Below are 26,187 nucleotides of genomic sequence, written 5' to 3'. Positions count from 1 at the left end.
TCAATCCAGAGAATTCAAAATGCCGTAATCTGATTAGACAGATTAACAGAAAACATTACAAAATGCATTTTAATTAATGTATTCTGTATACTTAATACATACAACTGGAATACAATTCAAACTGACTATATCATAGACTGCTATAACGCCATGTTCTGTTTTCAACCACCATAACACAGAGAGAAATTGTCAGCATACCCCCAAGAGACAAATCAGTGTGTCCAAAATGTAAAAAATGTGCATTGACTTTATAAAATCCTCTCTTCTGCTTCCCTCAGCTCTGACTGACGTAATGCTGCTGCTTCATTACGTACATAACGTGCAGAGCGTAGGAATCAGGTGCTCTGAAGGGCACCAACCGTAGGCTATTTGTGCTGCAGCTTCACAGTTCTTTTAAACAGGAGCCTTCAGGAGGCACAGTCCGTCTTTAGATTGAATCTATTCAAACCAGGACTCAAGTGTGGCCTCTCTCTCCATATGAAGTGTGAGATTCACAGGGGCAGCGACACAAGCTTCAAACAGGTGCAAACCGATCAGGGCCACCGCTGGGACCTTGACATACATAATATTATTCTACAAACCCCAAAGAACATAACGGGTTTTAAATGATGAAAATAGGCCTCATATTTAATTAGAAACTGAAAAAGAGAGATTGAAACAAGACATGTCATGCATCAGCTGACATGCTGTTGGTGACCACGGTGTGCGCAAAGCCAAAGTTCAACTTACAAATGTCTAAATCATGTTTTCATAAATAGAACAGAAAGAGGTAATAGTTTGTAGCCTGTAGTGTTTTCTAGAACCTCCATCCGTCCTGCCGAGGAGCAGGGACTGTGGGGGCCCTCATAATAACCGTAATTAGTAATGAGTGTAAAATCTAAAATGCACATGAATACAGAAAATAAAATTATTTTTGGCGAAAACATCTTGTTTGAGAACCCGCAGATCGCACTTAGGATTGTGATGTATGCAATATTTACATAAGAATATATAATAAATATGATCATAATAACTTCAGAAATTGTCACCTTAAGGTTGTATTACAGATATCAAACCCCTATATATTTTTACACCTTCATAGTGAGTTGGGGGCCTGGGGGCCCCACTGAGCATATCTACCTAGGGCACTCAAATGGCTAGCAGTGGCCCTGGATTGACGATCAGGCTGTGATGTAGAAGAATACATGTACATAATGATGGACAATAAACTCACATTTGAGTCAATTTGTGCTGTAGAATCATATTTTGGTTGTAAATTTTTTTACAATTCTTGTGGCAAGACTGAAAATAACATTTCAAAAGAATACCAAAAACTCATTAACATGGTAAAACGTTGACTTGATCTTAAGACAAACCGTGTGTGATGTCACACAACCGGTTTAAGCAGCAAAAACCTATCCAGTTATTTTAAGCCAACAACTTAGTAACACAAGCATTTGATGGTAACTCAGGTGACCATTAATTATGTTTGTCTGTCATCAGTCGCTCTCTTTGCAGACCACTGTCTCTAGACCCAGAGTCAGACCCTGAGCATGAAGAAACTGTGCAAAATAACTGTGCTGAAGAGCCCTAAGTGAAACAGTCAGTACCAGAAATACATCCTGGAACTAAACCAGGACTAATCCAGGGCAGTCATGACTAAACCAGGGAACTACAACTCTGTGTGTAGTGCTGTGTGAATAAAACAAAGGTCGACTGAAGTATTGGTCTTCAGTGTTTGGATGTCCTTAGGGTGAATGCAGACTGTAGATCTTACAGTGGAGGATGCAGCCCACTCCCACACATGCAGGCTCACGCAGGCTCACGTAGGCTCATGTAGACTCATGTAGGCTCACACAGGTCAAAGGGTCAGCTCTGCTGAGCCTGGAGCATCACACGAGTATATATAAATATAGACAGGCTTTCACTGCTCACAATACTAACATTTTACCACGCCACAGCTGCAATATGCAACAAACCACAGACATATAAAAGAAAGTAAACTGGTCTAAAAACTATCTCTTAGGAAGTTCTCAATACCAGTAGATGGCAACTTTACAAACAAGCTCGCTCATGGAAATCCACAAGGATCGGTTTCGAGTCCCTTCCTCTTCATATTATACATTAATAACATCAGTCAAATATTTCAAATGCTCATTTTAATTTTTATGCAGGAGATTCCTTAATGTACAAAACTGCAATTACTTCATTACAGACTGTTCAGCAGTTACGCATTTGATACTGTTCAAATCTTCTAAACTTAAAACTCACTTTAAATCTGTACCTCTCAAGGCGAATTACAAGACAGCTATACATATTTAGGTATGCGACAATTCACTCTCATTCTTGTTTTACATACAACAGTTAACAAAGAAATTGCAAAGGAAATGTTCTTGTGTTCGGTTGTATATTTGATCATAACTTATAGTACTATATTGGTCGACATGTGGCCCCAGCCAGTGCCAAACGCAGCGTGCAGACGCCACAGCAGCAGATCAACAGTGCAGCGAGTCAGACCAACACAACAACCCTCCACAGGGATCAGTCATTACCTCATGACTTATTAAATCAGCTCAATAATGGCATGATTATGTAATGAGCCATTTGTAATTTGTAATTTTGGTTTCAATATGAATGGTTGTAATGCTCCCTGGTCAGGAACAGATCCGATTATCACTGCTGTGTCATTGTTCTGCCTGCAGGCCAAAGGCAATTAAGAGACAGCTTTTGTTTTTGCTTTTCATATCGCAGTAATCGGCTCGTTCAGTCGTTTTTCCTTCTTGTAAATTTACCTCAATGATGTAATAACTCATTGCACCACCTTTGAATGCCATCATGGCTTTAACAGACCCTCCCTCCACAACACCACCCGCTACAACAGCACCCGCGCCCCATGTCCAAGACCAGCCTGAGCGACCGCGCTATCACCTGCCACCGCGCCATCACCTGCCACCGCGCCATCACCTGCCACCGCGCCATCACCTGCCACCGCGCCATCACCTGCCATCACCAGCCACCGCACCATCACCTGCCACCGCGCCATCACCTGCCATCACCTGCCACTGTGCCATCAAACCAGGCCATCACCTGCCACCGCGCCATCACCTGCCACCGCGCCATCACCTGCCACCGCGCCATCACCTGCCATCACCTGCCACTGTGCCATCAAACCACGCCATCACCTGCCACCGCGCCATCACCTGCCACCGCGCCATCACCTGCCACCGCGCCATCACCTGCCACCGCGCCATCACCTGCCACCGCGCCATCACCTGCCACCGTGCCATCACCTGCCATCACCTGCCACCGCGCCATCACCTGCCACCGCGCCATCACCTGCCATCACCTGCCACCGCGCCATCATCTCCACCGCGCCATCACCTGCCACCGCGCCATCACCTGCCGCCGCGCCATCACCTGCCATCACCTGCCACCGCGCCATCAAACCACGTCATCACCTGCCACCGCGCCATCACCTGCCATCACCTGCCACCGCGCCATCACCTGCCACCGCCCCATCACCTGCCACCGCGCCATCACCTGCCATCACCTGCCACCGCGCCATCACCTGCCACCGCGCCATCACCTGCCATCACCTGCCACCGCGCCATCACCTGCCAACGCGCCATCACCTGCCATCACCTGCCACCGCGCCATCACCTGCCATCACCTGCCACCGCGCCATCACCTGCCACCGCGCCATCACCTGCCACTACGCCACTGACCACCACCTGATGCTCCATTTCATTCTACTTATACAATATACAGTGTTTCCTATTTTCGAATTAACATTTGCCCTAATTCCACTCCTGTAACTCCATTATCCATTTGTCCCTTTGTTCATATGATATGGATTATCATAGTCACAGAATATATTTGCAGTCCTTATTCATACCTAAGCACGTCCGTTCCTGCATACATTGTACATAGTGTTACACACTGTTTTACATGTATAGTAGCTATTTATATTATATACATATATACATTCATACATACAGACATACACACTCTTGTACATACGCAGGAACATACATGGATACAAATACATACACACCAGTCTATATTAAAAGTATTTTACTTTTCTAATGGTTCAACTTGATTGATCTATTCTTCTTCATCCTACACTGTGTCCACTCTGTTTTTTCATACTTTGATTTAGATTGTTTAAAAGTTGAGCATAGCTTTAGATCTGTTCCCAGAGCTTAACTCCACAGACACACACACGTTACTACAGTTAAGTTATATCCATCATCTTTTTCAGTGAATCACTTTTGGATATTGTCCAGTGAGGTCTTTCTACTGGCATTGAACACAAATCTTGGGCACTCTAACCCCCTCTGGTGAGTGGTGGTACTGCGCCCTCAAATGTGAGCATGAACCAGAGCGACGCCATCATGAGCTCTGGTGTGGAACGCCATCATGAGCTCTGGTGTGGAACGCCATCATGAGCTCTGGTGTGGAACGCCATCATGAGCTCTGGTGTGGAACGCCATCATCGTGAGCTCTGGTGTGGAACACCATCGTGAGCTCTGGTGTGGAACGCCATCATGAGCTCTGGTGTGGAACGCCATCATGAGCTCTGGTGTGGAACGCCATCATGAGCTCTGGTGTGGAACACCATCGTGAGCTCTGGTGTGGAACGCCATCATGAGCTCTGGTGTGGAACGCCATCATGAGCTCTGGTGTGGAACACCATCGTGAGCTCTGGTGTGGAACGCCATCATGAGCTCTGGTGTGGAACGCCATCATGAGCTCTGGTGTGGAACGCCATCATGAGCTCTGGTGTGGAACGCCATCATGAGCTCTGGTGTGGAACGCCATCATGAGCTCTGGTGTGGAACGCCATCATGAGCTCTGGTGTGGAACGCCATCATGAGCTCTGGTGTGGAACGCCATCATGAGCTCTGGTGTGGAACACGCCTTTACACTTTATCTCAGTTGTGATACTCAGAAAGAACTCTCTATGTCGTCAAACGTCCGTCTCCTGGAACAGCAGTGATAATGATGTGTGGGTCATCGTCATATCTTTCATCGGGAGGAAAAGGTTGAGAACCTCTGCTCTGGGGCACTTGCTTGTTGCTTGAGTGGGACAGTTGAAGTCACACGAGTAAATCCAGCTTTAGAGGAGCCCATAAGGAGTATCTTGTCAAATGAGCCATCTCCACAGAGGAATGTTAAATGAGGCAATGAGCACATTCTGCTAAAGTGGGACACAGGCCTTCGTTGAAACCTACATGAATCCTGTACAATCATGTGTGTTTCTGATTAATCCACAATTACTATTACACTACATTTATTTCAGTTAAAACGTTTGTGAATAAATCTATATAAAATTAATACCAGCATTTTACTTGGAGTGTGGAGAGTGGTATGAATGTGTTATGTTATTATTAAATAGGACTATCAAAATTCTACGTGTCCCTTAATAATGAAAATAATATTTCTAACAGTAATTTGACCCGTATTTAGTTGGGACAAACAATTAACACATGAACCTTAATCGTGCACATGATGAAAGCATTAAGAGTACGACTTAAAGGTGGTATGGACGATTTTTCGGCGATTTGAGAACGCAGGTGGAAGTGCTCATGCCACTCCCCCGTGCACATGCCACTCCCCCGTGCATATGCCACTCCCCCGTGCACATGCCACTCCCCCGTGCACATGCCACTCCCCCGTGTGGACTGATACAACACACACGTGCGTTTGTTTATTAGCGCAACGGAGCGCACCGCATCTCTCGTCTCCCGTAGATTTCTGTCCACTTCTGCATCAGCTCAAACTGTCTTTCTCCGTCTTCATTTTGCCCCGTACACTGAGGGAACTATATTATGATAGATCCATGCGCTTAGGCACGCGGAAACGTGGGCACGAACCTGACGCTGCTGCAGGTGAGCGGTAGGTGCGTTTTATGATTGATACGTGGCAGGACAAATGATTTATCCACGCCACGAGGAAATATGATAAAAAATTTGCTGAAAAAAATCGTCCATTCCACATTTAAGTACGAGATGCATAACATAAGGAATCAAATGTGTTCAAGACCAGAAGCCATTATATTATTAACTACTATCAAATCATATTAAATCAGATTACATTGTAGCAATCATAGACTTTTAATCAAAGCAATTCATTTGTATGCAACTATTTTATTTTGGGATGGAGTCATATTTTTCTATTCACAATTTAAAAATATAAATGTCATTGTCTTTCCTGAAATGTTCCATTGTATAGAATTATACATATTTATCTTGCTTTTAGTGGTTTTGATTGAGTTTAAAACCATCATTATTACTAAGTGCAGGGCAGTGTTGGAGAAGTTATATTACTACTTACTGCACATTACTACTTACTTAAAATGTAACATAATACAGAGCTGAGTTAGTGCCTCAGTAACTTGTGATGATGTCATGCTGCTGATGGTTTCAGCTTCCTGTTGTATGTAACATTATGAGGCCTTTCCCCATTCAAACAATATAGATCTAACAATTTGTTTTAAATTGTTCACCGCCACGGCAACAGTCCTAATTTCTCACCATTCTGAAATCCATGAATTGATTACAATGAAATATATAAAAGGTAAATTCACAAATATTTAACTTGATTATTTCTACAAGTGACTCATTAACTCATGAACAAAGACCTGCATTTTAAAAACATTAATTTTAGCTGCCCCGTATCTGTATTAAATATGAATGACATATATAGTGCACTTTTTTACTGTTTGCTTGATGCATGGTTCATGCTGGCCCGTGTTATTAGACAGTCCCTCTGCAGCGCTCAGTGTTTGTGCTGAGCAGACACCTCTGAGTCGGGCCACCTCAGCAGTGCGTGTTCTGCTTACTCCAGTGTGAAAGAGCATCTGGAGCCCCGCCCCTCTGAAGGTGATGGTCACATGTCAAAGTGGCTTTATGCAGTGTAGACATGAATGCACGGGTGGGACGTCCAAGCTGAGGTCCAGTTCATTTTACCCTCCTAGAATATATTTAAAGTAATGTTTTTTTAACATTTAAAAAAAAAGTATTTAATGTTTCCTCTATTATATTTTGGAACCCTATGATCATACTGTGTACTATTGTCCATGTGTCACTCTGAAGTATAACATACGCCATTTTTCCACTGGTTCACTTTTGTACGGTCCTAAGTGAACTGTACCATCCCATTTAAGAGGGTCAAAGGGGCCCATGAGAGGTCAAGCTCCCAAAGCGGTCTGGCTCACTTCATCTCCCGGTAAAACTCAACAAGACATAATAATTTCTCACCAAACGCTGACTTGATCTTGTGTAAACCCGTTGTATCAGATGCTTAGCAAAATAACTGTATTTATTAATAAAACATTTGTTATGTTGGAAACACATGAAGACATTAAAAGAACAGTTTCAATGCGCTCTAAAGCGAGCCGAGCTGGGGGAACAGGGCCAGTCGAAACGTGGCTTTAGCTAAAGTGTGTCTTGTTGTTGCTAGGGCTCAGTTGGGGATGGAGTCTGGAATGGAGAGTCTCTGGCCGGCACATGATCTGCCACAGGGCCTGGCTGCACCGTCCATCAGGATAGACAGAGAGAAGAAACGAGAGAGAGGAGAGGACAGATGAAGGAGGAGAGTGGGAGGAGCCCGGGCGCAGACAGGAGGGAGACTGAACTGTGGAGGCTGAAAGAAAACGCTTCTGTAGAACACATCTGTGAGTCATGGTGAAGAAAGTGTGAGTGTGGGACTGACACTTCACCTCCAGAATGTTTGCCACTGATTATTATTGAATCAGGTGGATAGAACAATCTCCCCAGATATGGGGGAAAAGCCCAAAGCTCATGACCATAGGTGAGGGTAGGAACGTAGATTGACCGATAAATCGAGAGCTTTGTCTCTTCAGCTCCTTCTTCATCACAACAGTCTCCACAACAGTCTGATGCAGCTTGAACGCCTCCACTTGGGGCAAGCCACCGTTCTCCGGTTGAGAACGTTCCAATTGTGGCAGGATAGCCTGCAGGCGGGCCCCCACCACTGCTTAGACACCCCTGATAGGCGAATCGATCTAGACGTATCTCCATAAATTGGCGTCTGGTGATGTCATTCGCCCTCTGACCTCACACACTTCCAAGTTGCTGTGTTGCTCCACATCGCTCCTCACTCCAGATATTTTAGCATTAGTATCATTTGAATGAGATAACCCTGTATGAAATGTAACTAGTGTCAATATTGAGGGTGCTACCATGGGCCTGCGTGGTTTGCGACCTGCGGGATGTGCGGCGTGCTGTTGGCCGTGTGTTGGCCGTGCTGTTGGCCGTGTGTTGGCCGTGTGTTGGCCGTGCTGTTGGCCGTGCTGTTGGCCGTGTGTTGGCCGTGTGTTGGCCGTGTGTTGGCCGTGTGTTGGCCGTGTGTTGGCTGTGTGTTGGCCGTGTGTTGGCTGTCCAAGCCCTAACAAAGCCGTGTCACACCCATCTCGTTTCAGGTTTGTGGCCTGCTTTAGATAAGACCCTAGAGTGAAGTTCTACCAGTGTGGTCTGACATGTCTTGTCCTGTTGCTGCCCCGGAGAAGACCCCGTCTAGTAAACTCGTACAACTCAAAGTGCATGAACTAAATGGACTAAACTATTAAAACAACAAACTGTTAAACCATTTATGATTGTATGACTAAATTATCAGTATTATAACTTAACCCCTGCCTCATCAGTAAACGTATCTGCCGTAGACTCGTTTCCCCAGGTTAAATTCGGGTGGCGCTGTTGGACAACCTTTACTTCTGATCAAAGTGGCATCTGCTCCACACAATCAAGCATGAAATATTACACCATCAACAATTATTTGGATTTGGATTTATTCACAATGTAAAACATGCTTATGACTATATTTGTATTTTGGTTGTTCTCTTCAGTGTGTAAAAATAGTAAAGGTCATTATACAGATGAAGTCAGTGCAGTGGCTCTGGACGTCCATAATCTAATCAGATGTGGTGCGCTGGCTCTCTCTCTCTCTCATCTGAACCTCTGCCAGATTCTGCTCACTGTGACCATCTCAAGGACATTTCCACTCATGAAATTACTTGTGGGGTTCAAACTCATGATTTATTAATCCATATTTTGTTATTTTTCCTGTGTATAAAACGAAGAGTTGATTCTGCTGGCCACTGCGGACATTTGTCAGAAATCTCCTTAAAGGTGCACTACGTAGCTTTTCTGGTGAAGGGGCTGTCCCCTGCTTGTCTCCTTAGAGATAATATTACTTCACATATAATTTTCTGCAGTATGACAAACCTCTTATAATTGGAGTGTCCCGTCAGCAGGACTTTCATTCATTTAGAGCGTGGAGACACAGGCTGTCATTAGAAGCCTAATGCTCCAAGCCATTTTAAAGGTTTTTCTGGCACGTAGGCTTTATTTGACAGGACAGAGCAGTTTGTAATGGGGACAAAGCTGGAAAAGGACCTGAAAAGAGCCAGATTCGTACTCATGCCTGCTGCCTGCCCCCCACAGCAGGGACAGGTGCTATCCACTCCACCATCAGCACTACGAACTATTCTAAACTGAACTGGTTTGTGGCTTTTACAGTATAAAATAACAAAGTCTGAATGTCATTTTCTCCAAATTTCAAGTTTGGTCAAAAATAATAGAATAGAATGTCAATTATTATTATCTTCCATCCCATCAATAGTTACAAGTGCAGTATAAAAAAGAATCAATCTTCATACACAACATTTCTCAAAATATCGACATTTTTTAAATAACTTGTATTCAATTGGTGGAATACATTGTTTCTATTTCAGTTTGACACACTGGGGTGGAGAGAAGATCACGAGAGCCTCTCCACACCAAGGTGCATTTACAGTAGATCGAGAGCTCATTGGGTGGCCAGATTCTAAAACCAATTTGGTGTTGAGGATTTTGATTTGGATTCCCACCAAAGCTTCATGGCCTGTCCCCTGACACAAAAGAAGCTCCAGAGTCTGAATGATCACACTTCTGAGATTGGCTAACTTGCTTCTTTGCTCTCCAAGCGTCTGGTTACTCAGCGTCCATGTTTTGAATAGGGAGTAGTTGTAGTGGCGCTTTTAAACCAATAGGAGCACGTTGTTTCATCCATTATCAAGTTGAATATTTGATGCGATGCTAACGAGACCTGACCGTACAGAGTGGGCAGGTGCTTTAGACCCTCTGAATATTTCATGCATCTCTCAGTATCCCCCTCGCCTCCTCTGATTGTCTCTCCATCTCCTTCTCCTTTGTCCTCTGTGCTAATATCGACACTGTGCGTTATGTGTGGGTTTTTCCATGCATAACTTTTATTGGTCCCACAACTGGAAAATGTCAGTGTTGCAATGGAGAAGTACAAGAACTGCAGTAGAATTAAGGGATGCTAGACAGAATATGAGTTGTGTGGTGGAGCGTCACCTGATGATTCCGTGGAAAAAGACCAAACTCTGAAACATTCTTCACGGAGGTAGCTTTAGTTTTAAGCCATAATGTGGAATATTATAGCTGAAGGAATACATCATTTCCATGGAAACAAGCAGTAAGGACAAATGTTTGTACATGTTTTTCCAGTGCAATGAAATCATACAAAGTGAAAAAACAATTTCATTTTATTTGCAAGGTAGGGTATTAACTTTAAATTTAAGGTCTGTTATTTGTGTATTTGTTCACCTCACAATTTGATCAGTTTTTTTATTAGGCAAGTTTATTTTTAGAGCACATTTCATACACAAGACAATTCAAAGTGCTTCACACGACAGGGAAAATGCATTCAAATCACAAAGAAACTACAGGAATCATAAAACAGTTTAAGAAATAAAAAAGAACAGTGCAAAGAAAATCCTTTCAGTCATGCACAGCTAAACAAAACAGTTTTTTGCTTAGATTTGAGTGAAAGGGACATATAATGCAAAATAGACATTCAACCTTGTTACAGCATTAGTTTACTCAACGTTGTATGATGTTTTGATTGATTCCTGCATGTTTGAGTAACTGTGTTGTTCTGTAAGTGAGGCTCGGGTGCTCAGGAAAGTCCTCTTTTTACCATTTTACATGCATTAGATGAAGAAAGAGGATGCTGTATGTTTCCACCAGTGGCAAGAGGTCAGGGCAAATCAAGGCAAGCAGTGATTGACCTATAACATCTCAAATTACTGTGTGTCACAACTATATTAAAATTGGTCCGAAATATGTTCATGTTGGACCGTTTTCTCAAATTAGCTGCTGAAGCTTGGCTGAAGTCACGGTGTCTTTTAGTGGCCTCTACAGGCCGCAGGGCAGTACTGTGGGGGAAGCTTGGTTCTTCTTCTCCTGCAGCTGCTCAGTCTGTGGGCGTGTTCAGAGGCCCGTTCATGCACCGCTCTCTAACATGAGTTTTTAGAACCAGAGCGGACAGCAGGTCCTTTTAGCGGTCTGCACATGTGTTCTGAGGTCTGAAGTCTTTGTTTGTAACTAAGGCTCTGGTCAACCGTGAGTGAGCCAGGTTTGGTTTTCACTGTTATATTTAGATTTAATGGCTGCTGACTAGGGGAAGCGTACACATTCTGAACAGTGTATTGAAAAGTATATTAAACCTACTTTTCCTTTTGTCTTGTCTTTGTGTGTTATCGTATGTGTATTAAAATGACCAACGAGAACACTAACAGTGACAAGCTCGGAGTTTCCATACCCCTACAAATATGTACAATAGGCTCCTCCCCTAAAAAAGAGGGATTCTGATGCAAAACTATGATGAATAGTTACCACAGATTCAATCCCACCAAAGAAAGCCATAATCAGAAAAGCACTAGAATAGATATAAGACATGCTTGTAGAGTAAAATGAGAACGTTCAACTTTGATCGATTTTCAGTGTTTGTTCCACTGTTTATACATTCTTTTTGACATTATTGTGTCCTCTCAGTCTGCTCCACAGTGGTGCATGTTTCCTGTTCACACTTGGACTTAATGGCTCTTGGTCCTGTAGCTTCAGCAGAGCTTTGGCTTTATCTTTCCGGTCATTAGGAGAACATGCACTTTCACTGCTGCTGCATCATGTTGTGCACAGGATATATGAAGCTAAGGGGAGGGGTTAGAATGCATGTGCTTATGAGCGGATGGATAGAACAATAGATCTTGAATCTTGTGACCCTATGTAATATCTGTTGAATGTATTTATGGTTAAAAAACAAAAATATATCATCTGTTTTTCTACTTTCTAGTTACACCAACCTGTTCAGGACCTGCAGGTGTAAATTAAATATAACAAGATTTGAGAAGTGTTTATTCGGTCGTTAGCATGTATTCTTCTTTCAGCCTAATCCCTAATGTTATTCATCTACTCAAAACCCTTCTACAGTACATATGTCTGTGACCAAGGCTCTGGTCGAGTGGTCAGATGGAGGTCCCGCCCACTTAGTCCCCACTCTCTGACGTTGAACCATGTCTTTTTCTCATTGAAAGAAAGAAAAAACCAATGCTATAAAAAATATATTAATATTAGAATATTAAATGTTTGAAATCTCGGGTCTAATCAGCTCTAGTAAGTATAGAGCCCAAGACCTACAGGCCAACTTTTATTTAAATTCAGTTTCTGAAACTTTATAAATCACTTTAGTTAAGTTAATAACACATTTTGCTAAATTTTAAGTTTCAAATGCATTTTTTTGGGCTGAAAAGAACTGTGTTATAGACATTATTTACCACAGAGCTGCTTAGCCTCCGTTGCCTTTAAAAGGTGAAATATTATGCAGTGTTTCTATTGATATCAGTTATGAGTACCCCATCTCCTGTTTTAGAACTATATTTATAACAAACACAATTAGATTTGGATCTCTGCTGTTTCCCCCAGGACTAACTGTGTGTTCCATCTACAGCCAGTAGATGGTGCCAACACTCACCAGTTTAAGATAAACTCATTTCCAGGTCTCAGCACGCTGTTGTACTGATCGTGATTTGATGGAAGAAACGACAGATGGAATGAGTCTGGAGGTGATTTATGGACTTAAAAAAGGCATAACAGTTTCTCAAAGCCGTGTCAGAGCTATGTCAGTTATGGGGGAAATGTCTTTATTTGTCAGTTTTGATGGTCAGAGGGGGGAGATTCATCTAGTGTAAATGCTTCTCCAGGTATGTTTTTGATGCGGAAACAATGTTAGAACATGGTTAAAAGCTCAAAAATTTCAATTTAACATAATGTGTGCCTGATATCTTTTTAAATCTAATATCTATGACAAAAATGAAAGAGAAATTTTGAACTGTGGCGAATTTTGAAGTGGGTGGGACTGTTAAGCTCCATTCATATTCAGAGTACCTGATGTTTACAGTCTTAAATATGTGAAAAACAGAACTAGTTCATTTAAAGGCTTTGACACACAAACTTCCTGAGCAGTCCCTTGGACCACTCTGACCATTATCACACTCTTTCCCTTAACTTAAAGGTTGAATGGATGATTTTTTTGGCCCAAATCTGAGTCTCATTTCCTTGTGGCATGGACTGACGATTAGTCCTGCCACGTATCAATCATAAAACGCACCTACCGCTCACCTGCAGCCTCATCCGGCTCGTCCCCACGAGCAGCACGTTTCCGCGTGTCTAAGCGCATTGATCTATCATAATATAGTTCCCTCAGTGTACGGGACAAAATTAGGACGGAGAAAGACAGTTCGAGCTGACTCAGAAGATCCAATCCGTCGCGCACGTGTGTGTTGTATCAGTCCGCACGGGTGAGTGGCATGCGCAGTTCCGCCTGAATTCTCAAATCGCCTTTAAGATCAGAGGAATTTACAGTTTCTCTTTTGGTGCCCCAGGCAAGATCTCTAATTGCCATCTGCTCTCACCCCTTAGTTCACTAATTAAGAATCCTTAGCTAGTATTCTGAATTGATTTTGTAGCAGGTAATTTTAAAAGCAAATTTCCCACAAAATAGATGTAATTTCCTGTAATCTGGAGTATTTTAGATCAACACATTCAAACGGGGCCATTGTTTATTATAAGAACGCGTGTGTCACAGTTGTGTTTATGTCAGGTTCTCTTCTTTGTCCTCATGCAGAGGCAGGAGAGCAGCTTAGATTACTGTCAATAAACACACAACTGTCACAGGCTAAATAACGGATGAATTCTGGCCTTTATCTGCACATGCTGCTGGGCCAAATGTGATTGTGAGGCCATAAGTGTTTCCACACACATCCTAGAACTGTAGAGTGTGATTCAGGTGATGGACAGAGCTCTCCTGACCGGCCCTGGTGAAGTGATTGCAGAAAGAAAAGGCAGCTCTGCTCTGGCCTCATCTGGAAAAACTGATTCTAGAAGTTGGAATTAAGCTTCCACTTTTCCGTTATATTCTAAAGTCTGGTTCTGCTTGGGAAAACATTTTACAGGGACTAGCAATGGTTATTTTACTAATATTTCTGTCATATTACACACTTTAGATATAAAATGCTAGGAACTAGATGATGGAGCAATGATAATATATTTACTTTGTTTAAATGGCAATTCATATTTTATGCAGTTTGGGGCTTTGTGAGCTGAGATTTTCACCAGTTTTATTTGTGCATTATGTTTCTATGACCAGGATGGTACTGTACACGTAGCTTTGTTTTAGCACTTCACGCATTTTTCGCTAAAGCTGCTTTTCAAGTGCGTTACAAAGCTGTCGCCATCGGACACGACTTCAAAGTTAACACGATAAGTTAAATGGTTATTAATACAATGAATTAATTTATTGCAGCTTTCAAAGCTATGTGTATTTTTGGACATTCAATCGGGGGTGGGGGAAGGGGCATGGAATTGGCTCGGAGCGGCCCTGCATGGCTCGGTCAGGAGTACGTAGCTGTGTATGACCTGTTTTGATCCATTGATTCTGCCGCCTTGAATATCGATTCAATTTGAAGTATCACAAAGCAGCAAAATATGAAGATTTGGCCACTCGCTCAGTCTTCCTCTTCCAAAATAATCTCGTCAGTTCTTTTCACAGATCAGAGCCCACAGAGCTGTCAGCTGGTTCCAGACTGCAGCTGCACTTGTGTGAGCAGACAGTGGAAAATATCCACAAAGAACCGCCTGTAGTGAGAGGAGAGAGTGTGAGAGAGAGGCTGGCACAGACACTTCACACTGAGAGGAGGGGAGAGATGGAGGGGGGGAGGGAGAGAGGGATGGAGGAAAGACAGAGAAGAGAGAGGGAGGGAGGGAGGGAGGGAGGGAAGAGAGAGGGAGGGAAGAGAGAGGGAGGGAGGAGAGAGGGAGGGAGGAGAGAGTGTGTGAGAGAGGCTGGCACAGACACTTCACACTGAGAGGAGGGGAGAGAGGGAGGGGGAGAGAGAGAGAGGGATGGAGGAGAGAGAGAGAAGAGAGAGGGAGGGCGGGAGTGAGGAGAGAGGGAGGGAGGAGAGAGGGAGGGAGGAGAGAGGGAGGGAGGAGAGAGTGTGTGAGAGAGGCTGGCACAGACACTTCACACTGAGAGGAGGGGAGAGAGGGAGGGGGAGAGAGAGAGAGGGATGGAGGAGAGAGAGAGAAGAGAGAGGGAGGGGGAGAGATGGAGGGAGGAGAGAGGGGGGAGGGGGAGGGAGGGAGGGAGTAGGAGAGGCAGAGAGTAGAGAGAGAGGGGCTGGCACATACACTTCACACAGAGAGGGGGATGGAGAGAAAGACAGAGCGATGGAGGAGGGAGAGTGAGAGGAAAGAGAGAGAGAGAGAGGCTGGCACAGGCTGTCACTTCCCCCTGAGAGGGGGATGGATGGGGAGGTGGAGAAAGTAAGAAGGCGTGGTTCGGGATGTGCTTCCTCCTGGTCGTCTCTCAGCCTTTTGTCGTCTTAGCTTGGTCCTGATTCGGCCAGAAATGTTGTCTTGATCCAGTGTAATCACAATATACTAGGTTTAGTCCTCCTCTAGTCCTGGTTTAGTCCTCCTCTAGTCCTGGTTTAGTCCTCCTCTAGTCCTGGTTTAGTCCTCCTCTAGCCCTGGTTTAGTCCTCCTCTAGTCCTGGTTTAGTCCTCCTCTAGTCCTGGTTTAGTCCTCCTCTAGTCCTGGTTTAGTCCCAGTCTAGTCCTGGTTTGGACCCAGTTTAATCCTGGTTTGGACCCAGTCTAGTCCTGGTTTGGACCCAGTTTAGTCCTGGTTTAGTCCCAGTCTAGTCCTGGTTTAATCCCAGTCTAGTCCGGGTTTAGTCCCAGTCTAGTCCTGGTTTAGTTCCAGTCTAGTCCTGGTTTGGACCCAGTTAATCCTGGTTTGGACCCAGTCTAGTCCTGGTTTGGACCCAGTTTAGTCCTGGTTTAGTCCCAGTCTAGTCCTGGTTTAGTCCCAGTCTAGTCCTGGTTTGGTTCCAGTCTAGTCCTGGTTTAGTCCTAGTCTAGTCCTGGTTTGGACCCAGTTTAGTCCCAGTCTAGCCCGGGTTTAGTCCCAGTCTAGTCCTGGTTTAGTTCCAGTCTAGTCCCGTTTTGATGTATGTGGAAGAGTGACCATAACCAGACCGTCTGCAGAGGACAAGGCTGACTGAGGTTTTACAGTTTTAGCAGATGAAATATCAGTACTAGATCTTCAGTCCCGGGTCAGTGTAGGCTGCATGTGTGTGTGTTCTCTCTGGAGCAAGTGTTTCAGAACAGCAAAGATAGGATTCCATTCATGTATTTATTTTTGTCCTAAATATCCTATTTATCCTGTGACACCCTTTCTCCAGGTTTGGCTGAAGTTGGAGAGCCATCCTGTCATGTGCATGTTTGAACACGCTGGTCAGAGAGTCAGTCGGCACTAAGGCCACTGCAAAGTGGCCACTGACCAAGAGCGAGTTTTAACACTGAAAGCTTTTGGTTTTGTCTGGGACAATTAGTTTAGCTAAGGCTAAATATAGGGCGGGGCAGACGAGACTGGGTCCCTTGTTAAAGATACAAAATCTCCACACATCAGGTGGAGGCGTCGACGAGAGAGTCGTGGTAAAAGATAAACACACTCAGCACAGACGTGGCAGAGGCAGATAGCGCGCTGACGTCTAAGGACGTCAAACATGGGAAAGAATCAGTCTAAAAGCGATGAGCTCGTCCCGGAGACGCCTGTCACGCTGGCAATGTCAAATATGTGTGTCTGGAGTGTGGGCCAGTGTGGGCCAGTGCGGGCCAGTGTGGGCCAATAGATCTGGTTTTCCATCTGGTGGATCACTAAGCACGGACAAAATGTTTGATTCATGTCAGAAAAACTGTTAAAATTAAATTAATAGAAATGAAGGTTTTGTGATTTCTGTCATGTCATTGTGATTTTAATGCATTTTTTTTCCTGTTGTGTGAAGCCTTGTGTACAAATAAACTTGCCTTGCCATGTTGAGCTTGGACATGTTTCGGACCATCTGGGGAAAATTTACCACGGACTACCAAGTATTCTATGTTAGAGCTAAATAGTAAATGTCTGCTGGGTCTTTGGACAAAACTAAAACAGATTTATTTAGAGCAGAATGTGACTGAAGAGCCTCTTGTCAAACACAAACCAGCAGAAATACTAGATGAACGCCATGCAGTAATACAACTGTTTATGGTTCATCCTTATCCCCCTAGCAAAGGTTAAGACTTTTTTTTTTTTTATCAATTACAATTGTTACATACTCACTGTTCATTATAACTGTTCAGATTATTGGGCAAAATATTATATTGAACTGAAATTGCAGTTTGCAAAGTTTCAATGAAAATGCATGAAATAAATAAATCTAGAGGTTTCATTTGAAAATTTGTTTGTAAAGTATTCACATAATGCAAAGGAAAATGTATGACATGTAATGTCTTCATATAGAAATAAGTAAAATATTGCCAATATTTGTGACATAATTCTGAAAAATTGACAGGTTTAAATGTCTTGCTTAGTTTTGTTGACATCTTTGAAACATGCACATATACAAAAAAAAGAAAGAAAATTGGTGTAAAAATTCTGCCTTTTTAAAAAAAAGTTAAACTTGAATAAATCAGGCTTGGAAATGGATCTGAACCAATCCTTCTTGTAAAGCTGGTTGTGTTTAGAAGCTGCTTTAAGGGCTGATCTTTGTGTCTTTGTGGGAGAAAAACGGCCTTTGAAGTTACAATGTCCCAGAGAAATCTATGTTGAAGTGGATTCAATGAAATAGTAAAACATCTTTGGGAGACGATTGCACAAGTTTGTATAAAGTATAAATTCAGAGAGCAAACTGACCAAAAACGACAAAACTGAGAACGTATTTGCGAATCTAAATGGTCTCAAATTTGCAGTAACATTCTTGCTAATCGTTCCGCCCTCGACACGTTCCTCCACCGGCCTGTGCAGTGCAGCAGGAGGAGGAGTCGATAAACAGTGAAGCAGCAGCATCAGCGCACAACACGTCTGCACAAAGACCAGGAACAGACGGAGCAGCACGGGGGAGTCTCCGGGGTCCACACATACTGTATCTCATGATGGGACCTGAGTCTGGGATGGACCAGGAGGGGGGGGGGGGGGGGGGGGGGGGGGGACACTCACACTTTAGAGAGACAAAGACAGGAAAGCAGAGGCGGAATCCACAGCTGCGAAAAACAAAAGCCCCGAAATAACGCAGTTTTAGCACACTTTGGTTTGTAGTGTTTGTAATGGGGGAGGGTCCGTGTGATGTAAGCCCACCTTTCTGAAGTCACAAAAGAGCTCAAGTCTCTCATTCATTTGTGCTTTGTTTTTATAATTCAGCAAAAATATCAGCAAAAACATGTCCTTTTTTACCTGTTTTAATCAAGGTTAAAATAAATACCTTGTTTAGGTCATTATGATTCCTTTTTGAGGTTTCATTTTGTCTTAGTCAGTCAAGATATGACATTGACGTCCAGTTTATATCGAATATCTATGTGAACGCGCGTCCAGCATTTTAGCGGTGCATCCAGAGCGTCCGGGACCACGTGAATCTCTGGTGTTTTCAGCGTTTGATTGGGCATGTTTTGGACATTTGAAGCTGTTGAACAAAGCTGAACTTGTGGCGGCGACGCTCCGGTGACAAACCTACGTGTTTCATTGTCCGGAAGAAGGACCAAAACAAACCCCAGACCTTTAAAAATCATCCAGACGCAGCTATTGGAGCAAATGATTAAATTCACCAACTCTGAAGTATCTGTGTGACTCAGACTCGCTCTCTCAACCCGCTCTGCCATCGCACCAAGAGAACAGCCACACCAAGAATCACTGGACACGCTGGACACGCTGGACTCGCTGGACACGCTGGAGACGCTGGACACGCTGGACACGCTGGACTCGCTGGACACGCTGGACTCGCTGGACACGCTGGAGACGCTGGACACGCTGGAGATGCTGGACACGCTGGACACGCTGGAGACGCTGGAGACGCTGGACTCGCTGGACACGCTGGACTCGCTGGACTCGCTGGACATGCTGGACTCGCTGGACACGCTGGACACGCTGGAGACGCTGGAGACGCTGGAGACGCTGGACACGCTGGACTCGCTGGACACGCTGGACACGCTGGAGACGCTGGACACGCTGGACTCGCTGGACTCGCTGGACACGATGGACTCGCTGGACACGCTGGACTCGCTGGACACGCTGGACACGCTGGAGACGCTGGACTCGCTGGACACGCTGGACTCGCTGGACACGCTGGACTCGCTGGAGACGCTGGACACGCTGGACACGCTGGAGACGCTGGACACGCTGGACACGCTGGACTCGCTGGACTCGCTGGACTCGCTGGACACGCTGGACTCGCTGGACTTGCTGGACTCGCTGGACACGCTGGACACGCTGGACTCGCTGGACTCGCTGGACACGCTGGACTCGCTGGACTTGCTGGACTCGCTGGACACGCTGGACACGCTGGACTCGCTGGACTCGCTGGAGACGCTGGACACGCTCCTCTCCATGTCTTTGCGTGTATATTTGGGTGATAAAGCTTCTACATTGGGCTCCATGACGTTCCCTCAGACGCTCTGGATCTTCATGGCAGAAATACAGTACGTGTCTGTTACCGAGAAGCAAACTTACAATATTCATCTGTTTTTAATCTTTTCAAAATGCACAACACAAAACTGTCTGTTGGAGAGAATCTGACAATGAACCACATTTTCATTCACAAAACACATACAATGCAATAAATCACTGCCTTTGGTGAAGATTAAACGCAGCAATTAGTTTGTGAGTATTAATCCTACATTATCTTCTCTTCAAACAAGCAACACTGTTTTACATGTGGGCCATAGGCTGTTGATTGCAGACGTGGGCCCCAGGAGGCCCTCGAATGTAGACGGACTGAGGGTAAAGAGGATGAGAGCACGGAGGAGGTCAGGGCACAGCCGGAGAACATGTGGGAGTATGCTCATCCCAAACAAGCCCCGGGCCCTTGGTCCAGGCTGGGAAAGGAAGTGCAGTGAATGGGCCCTACACTGAGCCGTCTGTGTGTGTGCAGGGCCAGAGCTGCAGGGGCCCCTTTTCACTGTAGTTTTCCCTCCTCTATTGGGTCAATATTAAAGGGGCGCTATAGGCTTGTTTCCACTGGTTCCACTTTGGAGTGCACTGGTGCAGTCCCAAAGTATCTCCACTGTCTTAAGTGAACCGGACCAGCCCATTTTAGTCATGCAAAGTGGACAGCAAGTGGTCCGGCTCGCTTTAACCCTAACTCTAACAGAAAAGAATAAGCAAAACATGTTCGCATGTTAGCATGTTAGCATCAGCTGTGTCCTGTTCATTATATTATTATTATTATACACACGAGTGATATGCCAAAACATTGATATCACCATTTTCTTGGAGCCATGTCCCATTGATGTTCTCTTTTTGTCTTCACATGGTCGTTACAGATGCAGATCAAGTGTGATGTTTCCTCAGACTCATTCCTCCGACTAATAAAAGTGTGTGTGGAAAACAGGCTGTTTTAAGCACAGAGAAAATTACAAGTTAACAAAACAGGCAGATTGTCACAAAGATTACATTTTTATCACCATATCACCCAGTCCTAACACACATACTTATATTTGGGATCACATGTTCCTACCACTTTATAAAAACTGCGCCTTACTTAGTGTTAATAAAGCATGTTTTAAATAAAGCGTTTTATCCTTAAATTTAATCAATTTTTTTATCAGCTGTTACATTCAGTTCCTCTCCCAATTACTCTTGCTTGAGTTGTAGTTTCCCCTAATACCTTTTTACTCGTCAATAATTACTTGAGCAACTTATTTTTACTTCTGCTTGAATAACATTATTTTGAAGTAAATTTACACTTAATTGAGTCAAATGTTTGTCTCTTCCACCTCTCTGTTCTCATCTCTGCTCATCACATGTGAGGAGAGTAGAAAGGACCGGGCCCTGCAGCATCTTCACATGGAGCGGGGTGGGAGGAGCCAGGGGGTGGGGCCATCAGGAGCTAGGAGGCGGAGCCTGGAGCTGAGAGAGCAGAGCAGAGCAGACACACTCAGTAAGCAGAGACGCAGAGACCCGGCCGGGCTGCAGGGGGAGGACCACAGAGAGGACCACAGAGAGGACCACAGAGAGGACCACAGAGAGAGGACCACAGAGAGAGGACCACAGAGAGAGGACCACAGAGAGAGGACCACAGAGAGAGGACCACAGAGAGGACCACAGAGAGAGGACCACAGAGAGAGGACCACAGAGAGAGGACCACAGAGAGGACCACAGAGAGAGGACCACAGAGAGGACCACAGAGAGGACCACAGAGAGAGGACAACAGAGAGGACCACAGAGAGGACCACAGAGAGAGGACAACAGAGAGGACCACAGAGAGAGGACCACAGAGAGAGGACCACAGAGAGGACCACAGAGAGAGGACCACAGAGAGGACCACAGAGAGGACCACAGAGAGAGGACAACAGAGAGGACCACAGAGAGAGGACCACAGAGAGAGGACCACAGAGAGGACCACAGAGAGGACCACAGAGAGAGGACCACAGAGAGAGGACCACAGAGAGGACCACAGAGAGAGGACCACAGAGAGGACCACAGAGAGGACCACAGAGAGAGGACCACAGAGAGGACCACAGAGAGGACCACAGAGAGAGGACAACAGAGAGGACCACAGAGAGAGGACCACAGAGAGGACCACAGAGAGGACCACAGAGAGAGGACCACAGAGAGAGGATCACAGAGAGAGGACCACAGAGAGGACACTACAGAGAGGACCACAGAGAGAGGACCACAAAGAGAGAGAGCGGACCACAGAGAGGACCACTGAGAGTGGACTACAGAAGACCACAGAGAGGACCACAGAGAGGACCACAGAGAGGACCACAGAGAGGACCACAGATAGAGAGAGGACCACAGAGAGTGGACCACTGAGAGGACCACAGAGAGAGGATAACAGGGAGAGGACCACAGAGAGAGGATAACAGAGAGAGGACCACAGAGAGAGGACCACAGCGAGAGGACAGTTGGACAGAGAGGCAGACGGTGGGACAGAGGGAGGTGGTGCTGCTGTGAAGGTGAGGACAAAGCTTAAAGTGGACATATTTTGCCAAATCAACTTCCATGAGCCTAAAACATGTCTCAGTGTTTCCTCGTCATTAGTTCTCAGTGTTGTGTTCTGACTTTAAGAGTTTCAGGCGAGACACGTTTGTTTTTTGGTCAGTTTACTCTCTTAACATCTGAGAAACAACAACATTGTCCAATCCACACCTAAAGATGTTTTATCATTTTCTTTAATCAAATTGCATATTTTGATTTATAGGACATTTTGAATTATAATGTTTAATATAAACATAATAAGTTTATCTAATGCATAAGGATCTGCCCTGAAAACACCAAGTTTAACATCTACTGACCATATTTTGACAGCTCGTACTGAAGGATTCGCTGATCTCTCATTTGAAGTCTGATTAGTGAAGATTTCATTTCAAAAAATGCGCCAATTTTCAGTAAGATCTGATTTACTCAAACTAACACACCAAAGTCCCCTCTGTAAATGTGTTGTATCTAATAACAAAAGAATTACTAAAGTTGCTTGTAAATGCCCCAAATATGTGCAGTTAAGGCAATTTTACACATAAAATGCCTTGTTTTTACACAAAAAGTATCAAACACATGTAATATTTCTTTTTTTTTTAAATATATGTACATAAACTACAGAATATGTTTAAAAATTATTCTATTTGTTGCCAGTTCAACTGCACAAAAATCACATTTGCAATGTTCGTCACACTAATTGTAATAAGATATTTTGCCATCACTATTCAGCCCCCCAGTCACTTTTGTGCTCCAAAAATCCACCTACCCCCTATCCCCGCCCACATCCCTGTACTGAGTTGTGATCATTTGACTAAGACTCTGGCTCTGTCCTGGTACTCGCACTGCACACATAAGTGCATTAGGGACAGTTCACACTTCAGAGTCTTGTGAACGCTCTAAAGACAAACAGCCGTGTAAAAAAGTGTTGAATTCATCACAGCCGGAGCTCAGTTTAGTTTAAATCATTTGTTGACTTGACACAAACAAATGAGAACAGACTTAATGTGTTGTTGCTGGACAGATTTATCTAAAATATCATCAGTTTAAGACATTCCTTTCCATTGTTTCCTGTTAGCTCGTGCTGCTAAGTTGCTAAGGCAGAAGCGCTGTGCCAATTAAAAACATCACAGTGAAATGCATTGTGGGGAATGTACTCGCCTGAAGTCATCGCTCCACACGTGCTGAAGTTTGACACCTTTGTATGGGTTTGGTCCAGTTTGGTAACTATGTTCTAATGTTACATGTGGACGGGTCATTTAGAGAAAAGACTCTTGAGCCTATAAAGAGGTCATGCAATACTGATACTAACACATGCTAGAGGACGATCATTTTAGCAAAAAGCCACTTGGGAAAATAACAGTAATGTTGTTTGTCAAACTCATAAGACACAAATAAGGTGTTTCCCAAAGTAAATAAAGTCTCACTTGTGTCTCAGCGTATTTTTACCTCACTCTCTAAATAAATGACTCAATCTAAATAAATGTGGAACCAAACTCATGTGGTCTGGCACATGGGGCTCTCTCAGGTGTTACACACAACCTTCATGTCAGATCTGAGGCCGACTCGCTGTGGAGGACCAGACACTTCTCCACAGCGACATGAGGATTAGTGCGAGGAAAAGGGAAAGAGCCTCTTTTAAAAGTACATTAAAGGAGTCTTTTGGATCCTGTTGCTGCTTGAACGCTTGGATCATTTGTCTGAGGCCCTCTGCTGGCAACTGTGGGGATTGAAGCATTTTGAATAAACAAATTAGCAGCAAAGCTATTGTCAACATGACGCTAACAGAGACATGACAAAGCAAATCCAAAAGTCCTCCAGTTATGAGTCCAGTAACGGTGTGGAACTTCACAGACACAAAGGAGCAGGCACCATTACAGGGTTGCTAAAGCATGTGTGAAAGAATCAAATTGTCTTTATGGTGTGAATAACATAAGATACATGGTGAAACACTGCAAATATTTGATTGTAGATGTTTGAAAGAACTAAGCTTCTGCTCTTGTCTTTGCCTGCAGCGCTGAACCTTGTGATACTTCGTCATCTGAATTTCTTGTGTTTTGTCTTCAGGCTTAATAATTAGGATTTCTTACAGTTCCAAAGGTGAATCTGGGCCAAATGGAATTTAGTTTATTTGAAGACTTAAGTAAAATAGACCTTTTGAAATATTATAGCATCATGTAAACTGTGACTTCCCGTCCCAGAGTGTCTCTGCCAGCAATTATGAAGAGCAATGTTAGTTTTGTTTTGTCGTTTAGTTTCATGTTTGGTGAATCCGAGCAAAGACATTCACAAACTTGACTCGGCTGTTGCTACAGCTCGATCACCGCTAATGCTAATGCTAATGCTAATGCTAACCAGAGTGCAATGGGGAAGTAAATCTTTATACTTAAACATGTTTATTTCATGATATTTATGTCATTTATCTGCTCCTCACCAGTTGCATGTAAAAGAGGCTGTTTAGAGGTGGGGCTGTCACTAACGACTATTTTAGTAGTCAATAGTAGAGTAGTAGTAGTAGTAGTAGTAGTAGTAGTAATAGTAGTAGTAGTAGTAGTAGTAGTAGTAGTAGTAGTAGTAGTAATAGTAGTAGTAGTAGTAGTAGTAGTAGTAGTAGTAGTAGTAGTAGTAATAGTAGTAGATAAAGGTCAATAATAAATAGTTGGCCTTTAGCTCAGTTTTACACAGTAATTATTATCTAAAATAATAAAACACCCTTTACACACTCAACAACGACTTTTATTCTGTACATTTCACTCATCCGTCTCACTCCACTGACTCACTCCACTGTCTCACTCCTCCATCTCACTCCTCTGTCTACCTCCTCTGTCTCACTCCTCCGTCTCACTCCTCTGTCTCACTCATCCGTCTCACTCCTCTGTCTCACTCCTCTGTCTCACTCCTCTGTCTCACTCATCCGTCTCACTCCTCCGTCTCACTCCTCCGTCTCACTCCTCCGTCTCACTCCTCTGTCTCACTCCTCTGTCTCACTCATCCGTCTCACTCCTCTGTCTCACTCCTCTGTCTCACTCCTCTGTCTCACTCATCCGTCTCACTCCTCCGTCTCACTCCTCCGTCTCACTCCTCCGTCTCACTCCTCTGTCTCACTCCTCTGTCTCACTCCTCTTTCTCACTCATCTGTCTCACTCCTCTGTCTCACTCCTCTGTCTCACTCCTCTGTCTCACTCATCCATTTCACTCATCCGTCTCACTCCTCCGTCTCACTCCTCTGTCTCACTCCTCTGTCTCACTCCTCTGTCTCACTCATCCGTCTCACTCCTCTGTCTCACTCCTCTGTCTCACTCCTCTGTCTCGCTCCTCTGTCTCACTCCTGTCTCACTCATCTGTCTCACTCATCCATCTCACTCCTCTGTCCTCACTCCTCCGTCTCACTCATCTGTCTCACTCCTCTGTCTCACTCCTCTGTCTCACTCCTCCGTCTCACTCATCTGTCTCACTCCTCCGTCCTCACTACTCCGTCTCACTCATCTGTCTCACTCCTCTGTCTCACTCCTCTGTCTCACTCCTCCGTCTCACTCCTCCGTCTCACTCCTCTGTCTCACTCCTCTGTCTCACTCCTCTGTCTCACTCCTCTGTCCTCACTCCTCCGTCTCACTCCTCCGTCTCACTCATCTGTCTCACTCCTCCGTCCTCACTACTCCGTCTCACTCATCTGTCTCACTCCTCTGTCTCACTCCTCTGTCTCACTCCTCCGTCTCACTCCTCCGTCTCACTCCTCTGTCTCACTCCTCTGTCTCACTCCTCTGTCTCACTCCTCTGTCTCACTCATCCGTCTCACTCCTCTGTCCTCACTCCTCCGTCTCACTCATCC

The 26,187-nt window shown here is 44.4% G+C and overlaps 1 protein-coding gene across 2 annotated transcripts in view; it reads left to right on the top strand.

Annotated features, from left to right (window-relative positions):
* The window catches only part of coro2ba (coronin, actin binding protein, 2Ba), a 91,764-nt gene that overhangs the window by 30,167 nt on the left and 35,410 nt on the right, over window positions 1–26,187 (top strand). The window contains exon 1 of one of the 2 annotated variants that reach the window (XM_072464899.1): window positions 22,249–22,339. The exons of the other annotated variant lie outside the window; for it this stretch is intronic. The gene's annotated coding sequence lies outside the window, so the exon portion shown is untranslated. Of the gene's footprint in view, window positions 1–22,248; window positions 22,340–26,187 lie in introns of those variants that run through there. 2 annotated transcript variants of the gene reach the window in all.

Source organism: Eucyclogobius newberryi, unplaced genomic scaffold (genome assembly GCF_026437365.1).
Source record: "Eucyclogobius newberryi isolate DKJ021-1_F unplaced genomic scaffold, fEucNew1.0.hap1 SCAF_5, whole genome shotgun sequence".
NCBI lineage: Eukaryota > Metazoa > Chordata > Actinopteri > Gobiiformes > Gobiidae > Eucyclogobius > Eucyclogobius newberryi.
Note: the sequence above shows the minus strand (reverse complement) of the source record. Positions and strands in the feature narration are given on the sequence as shown.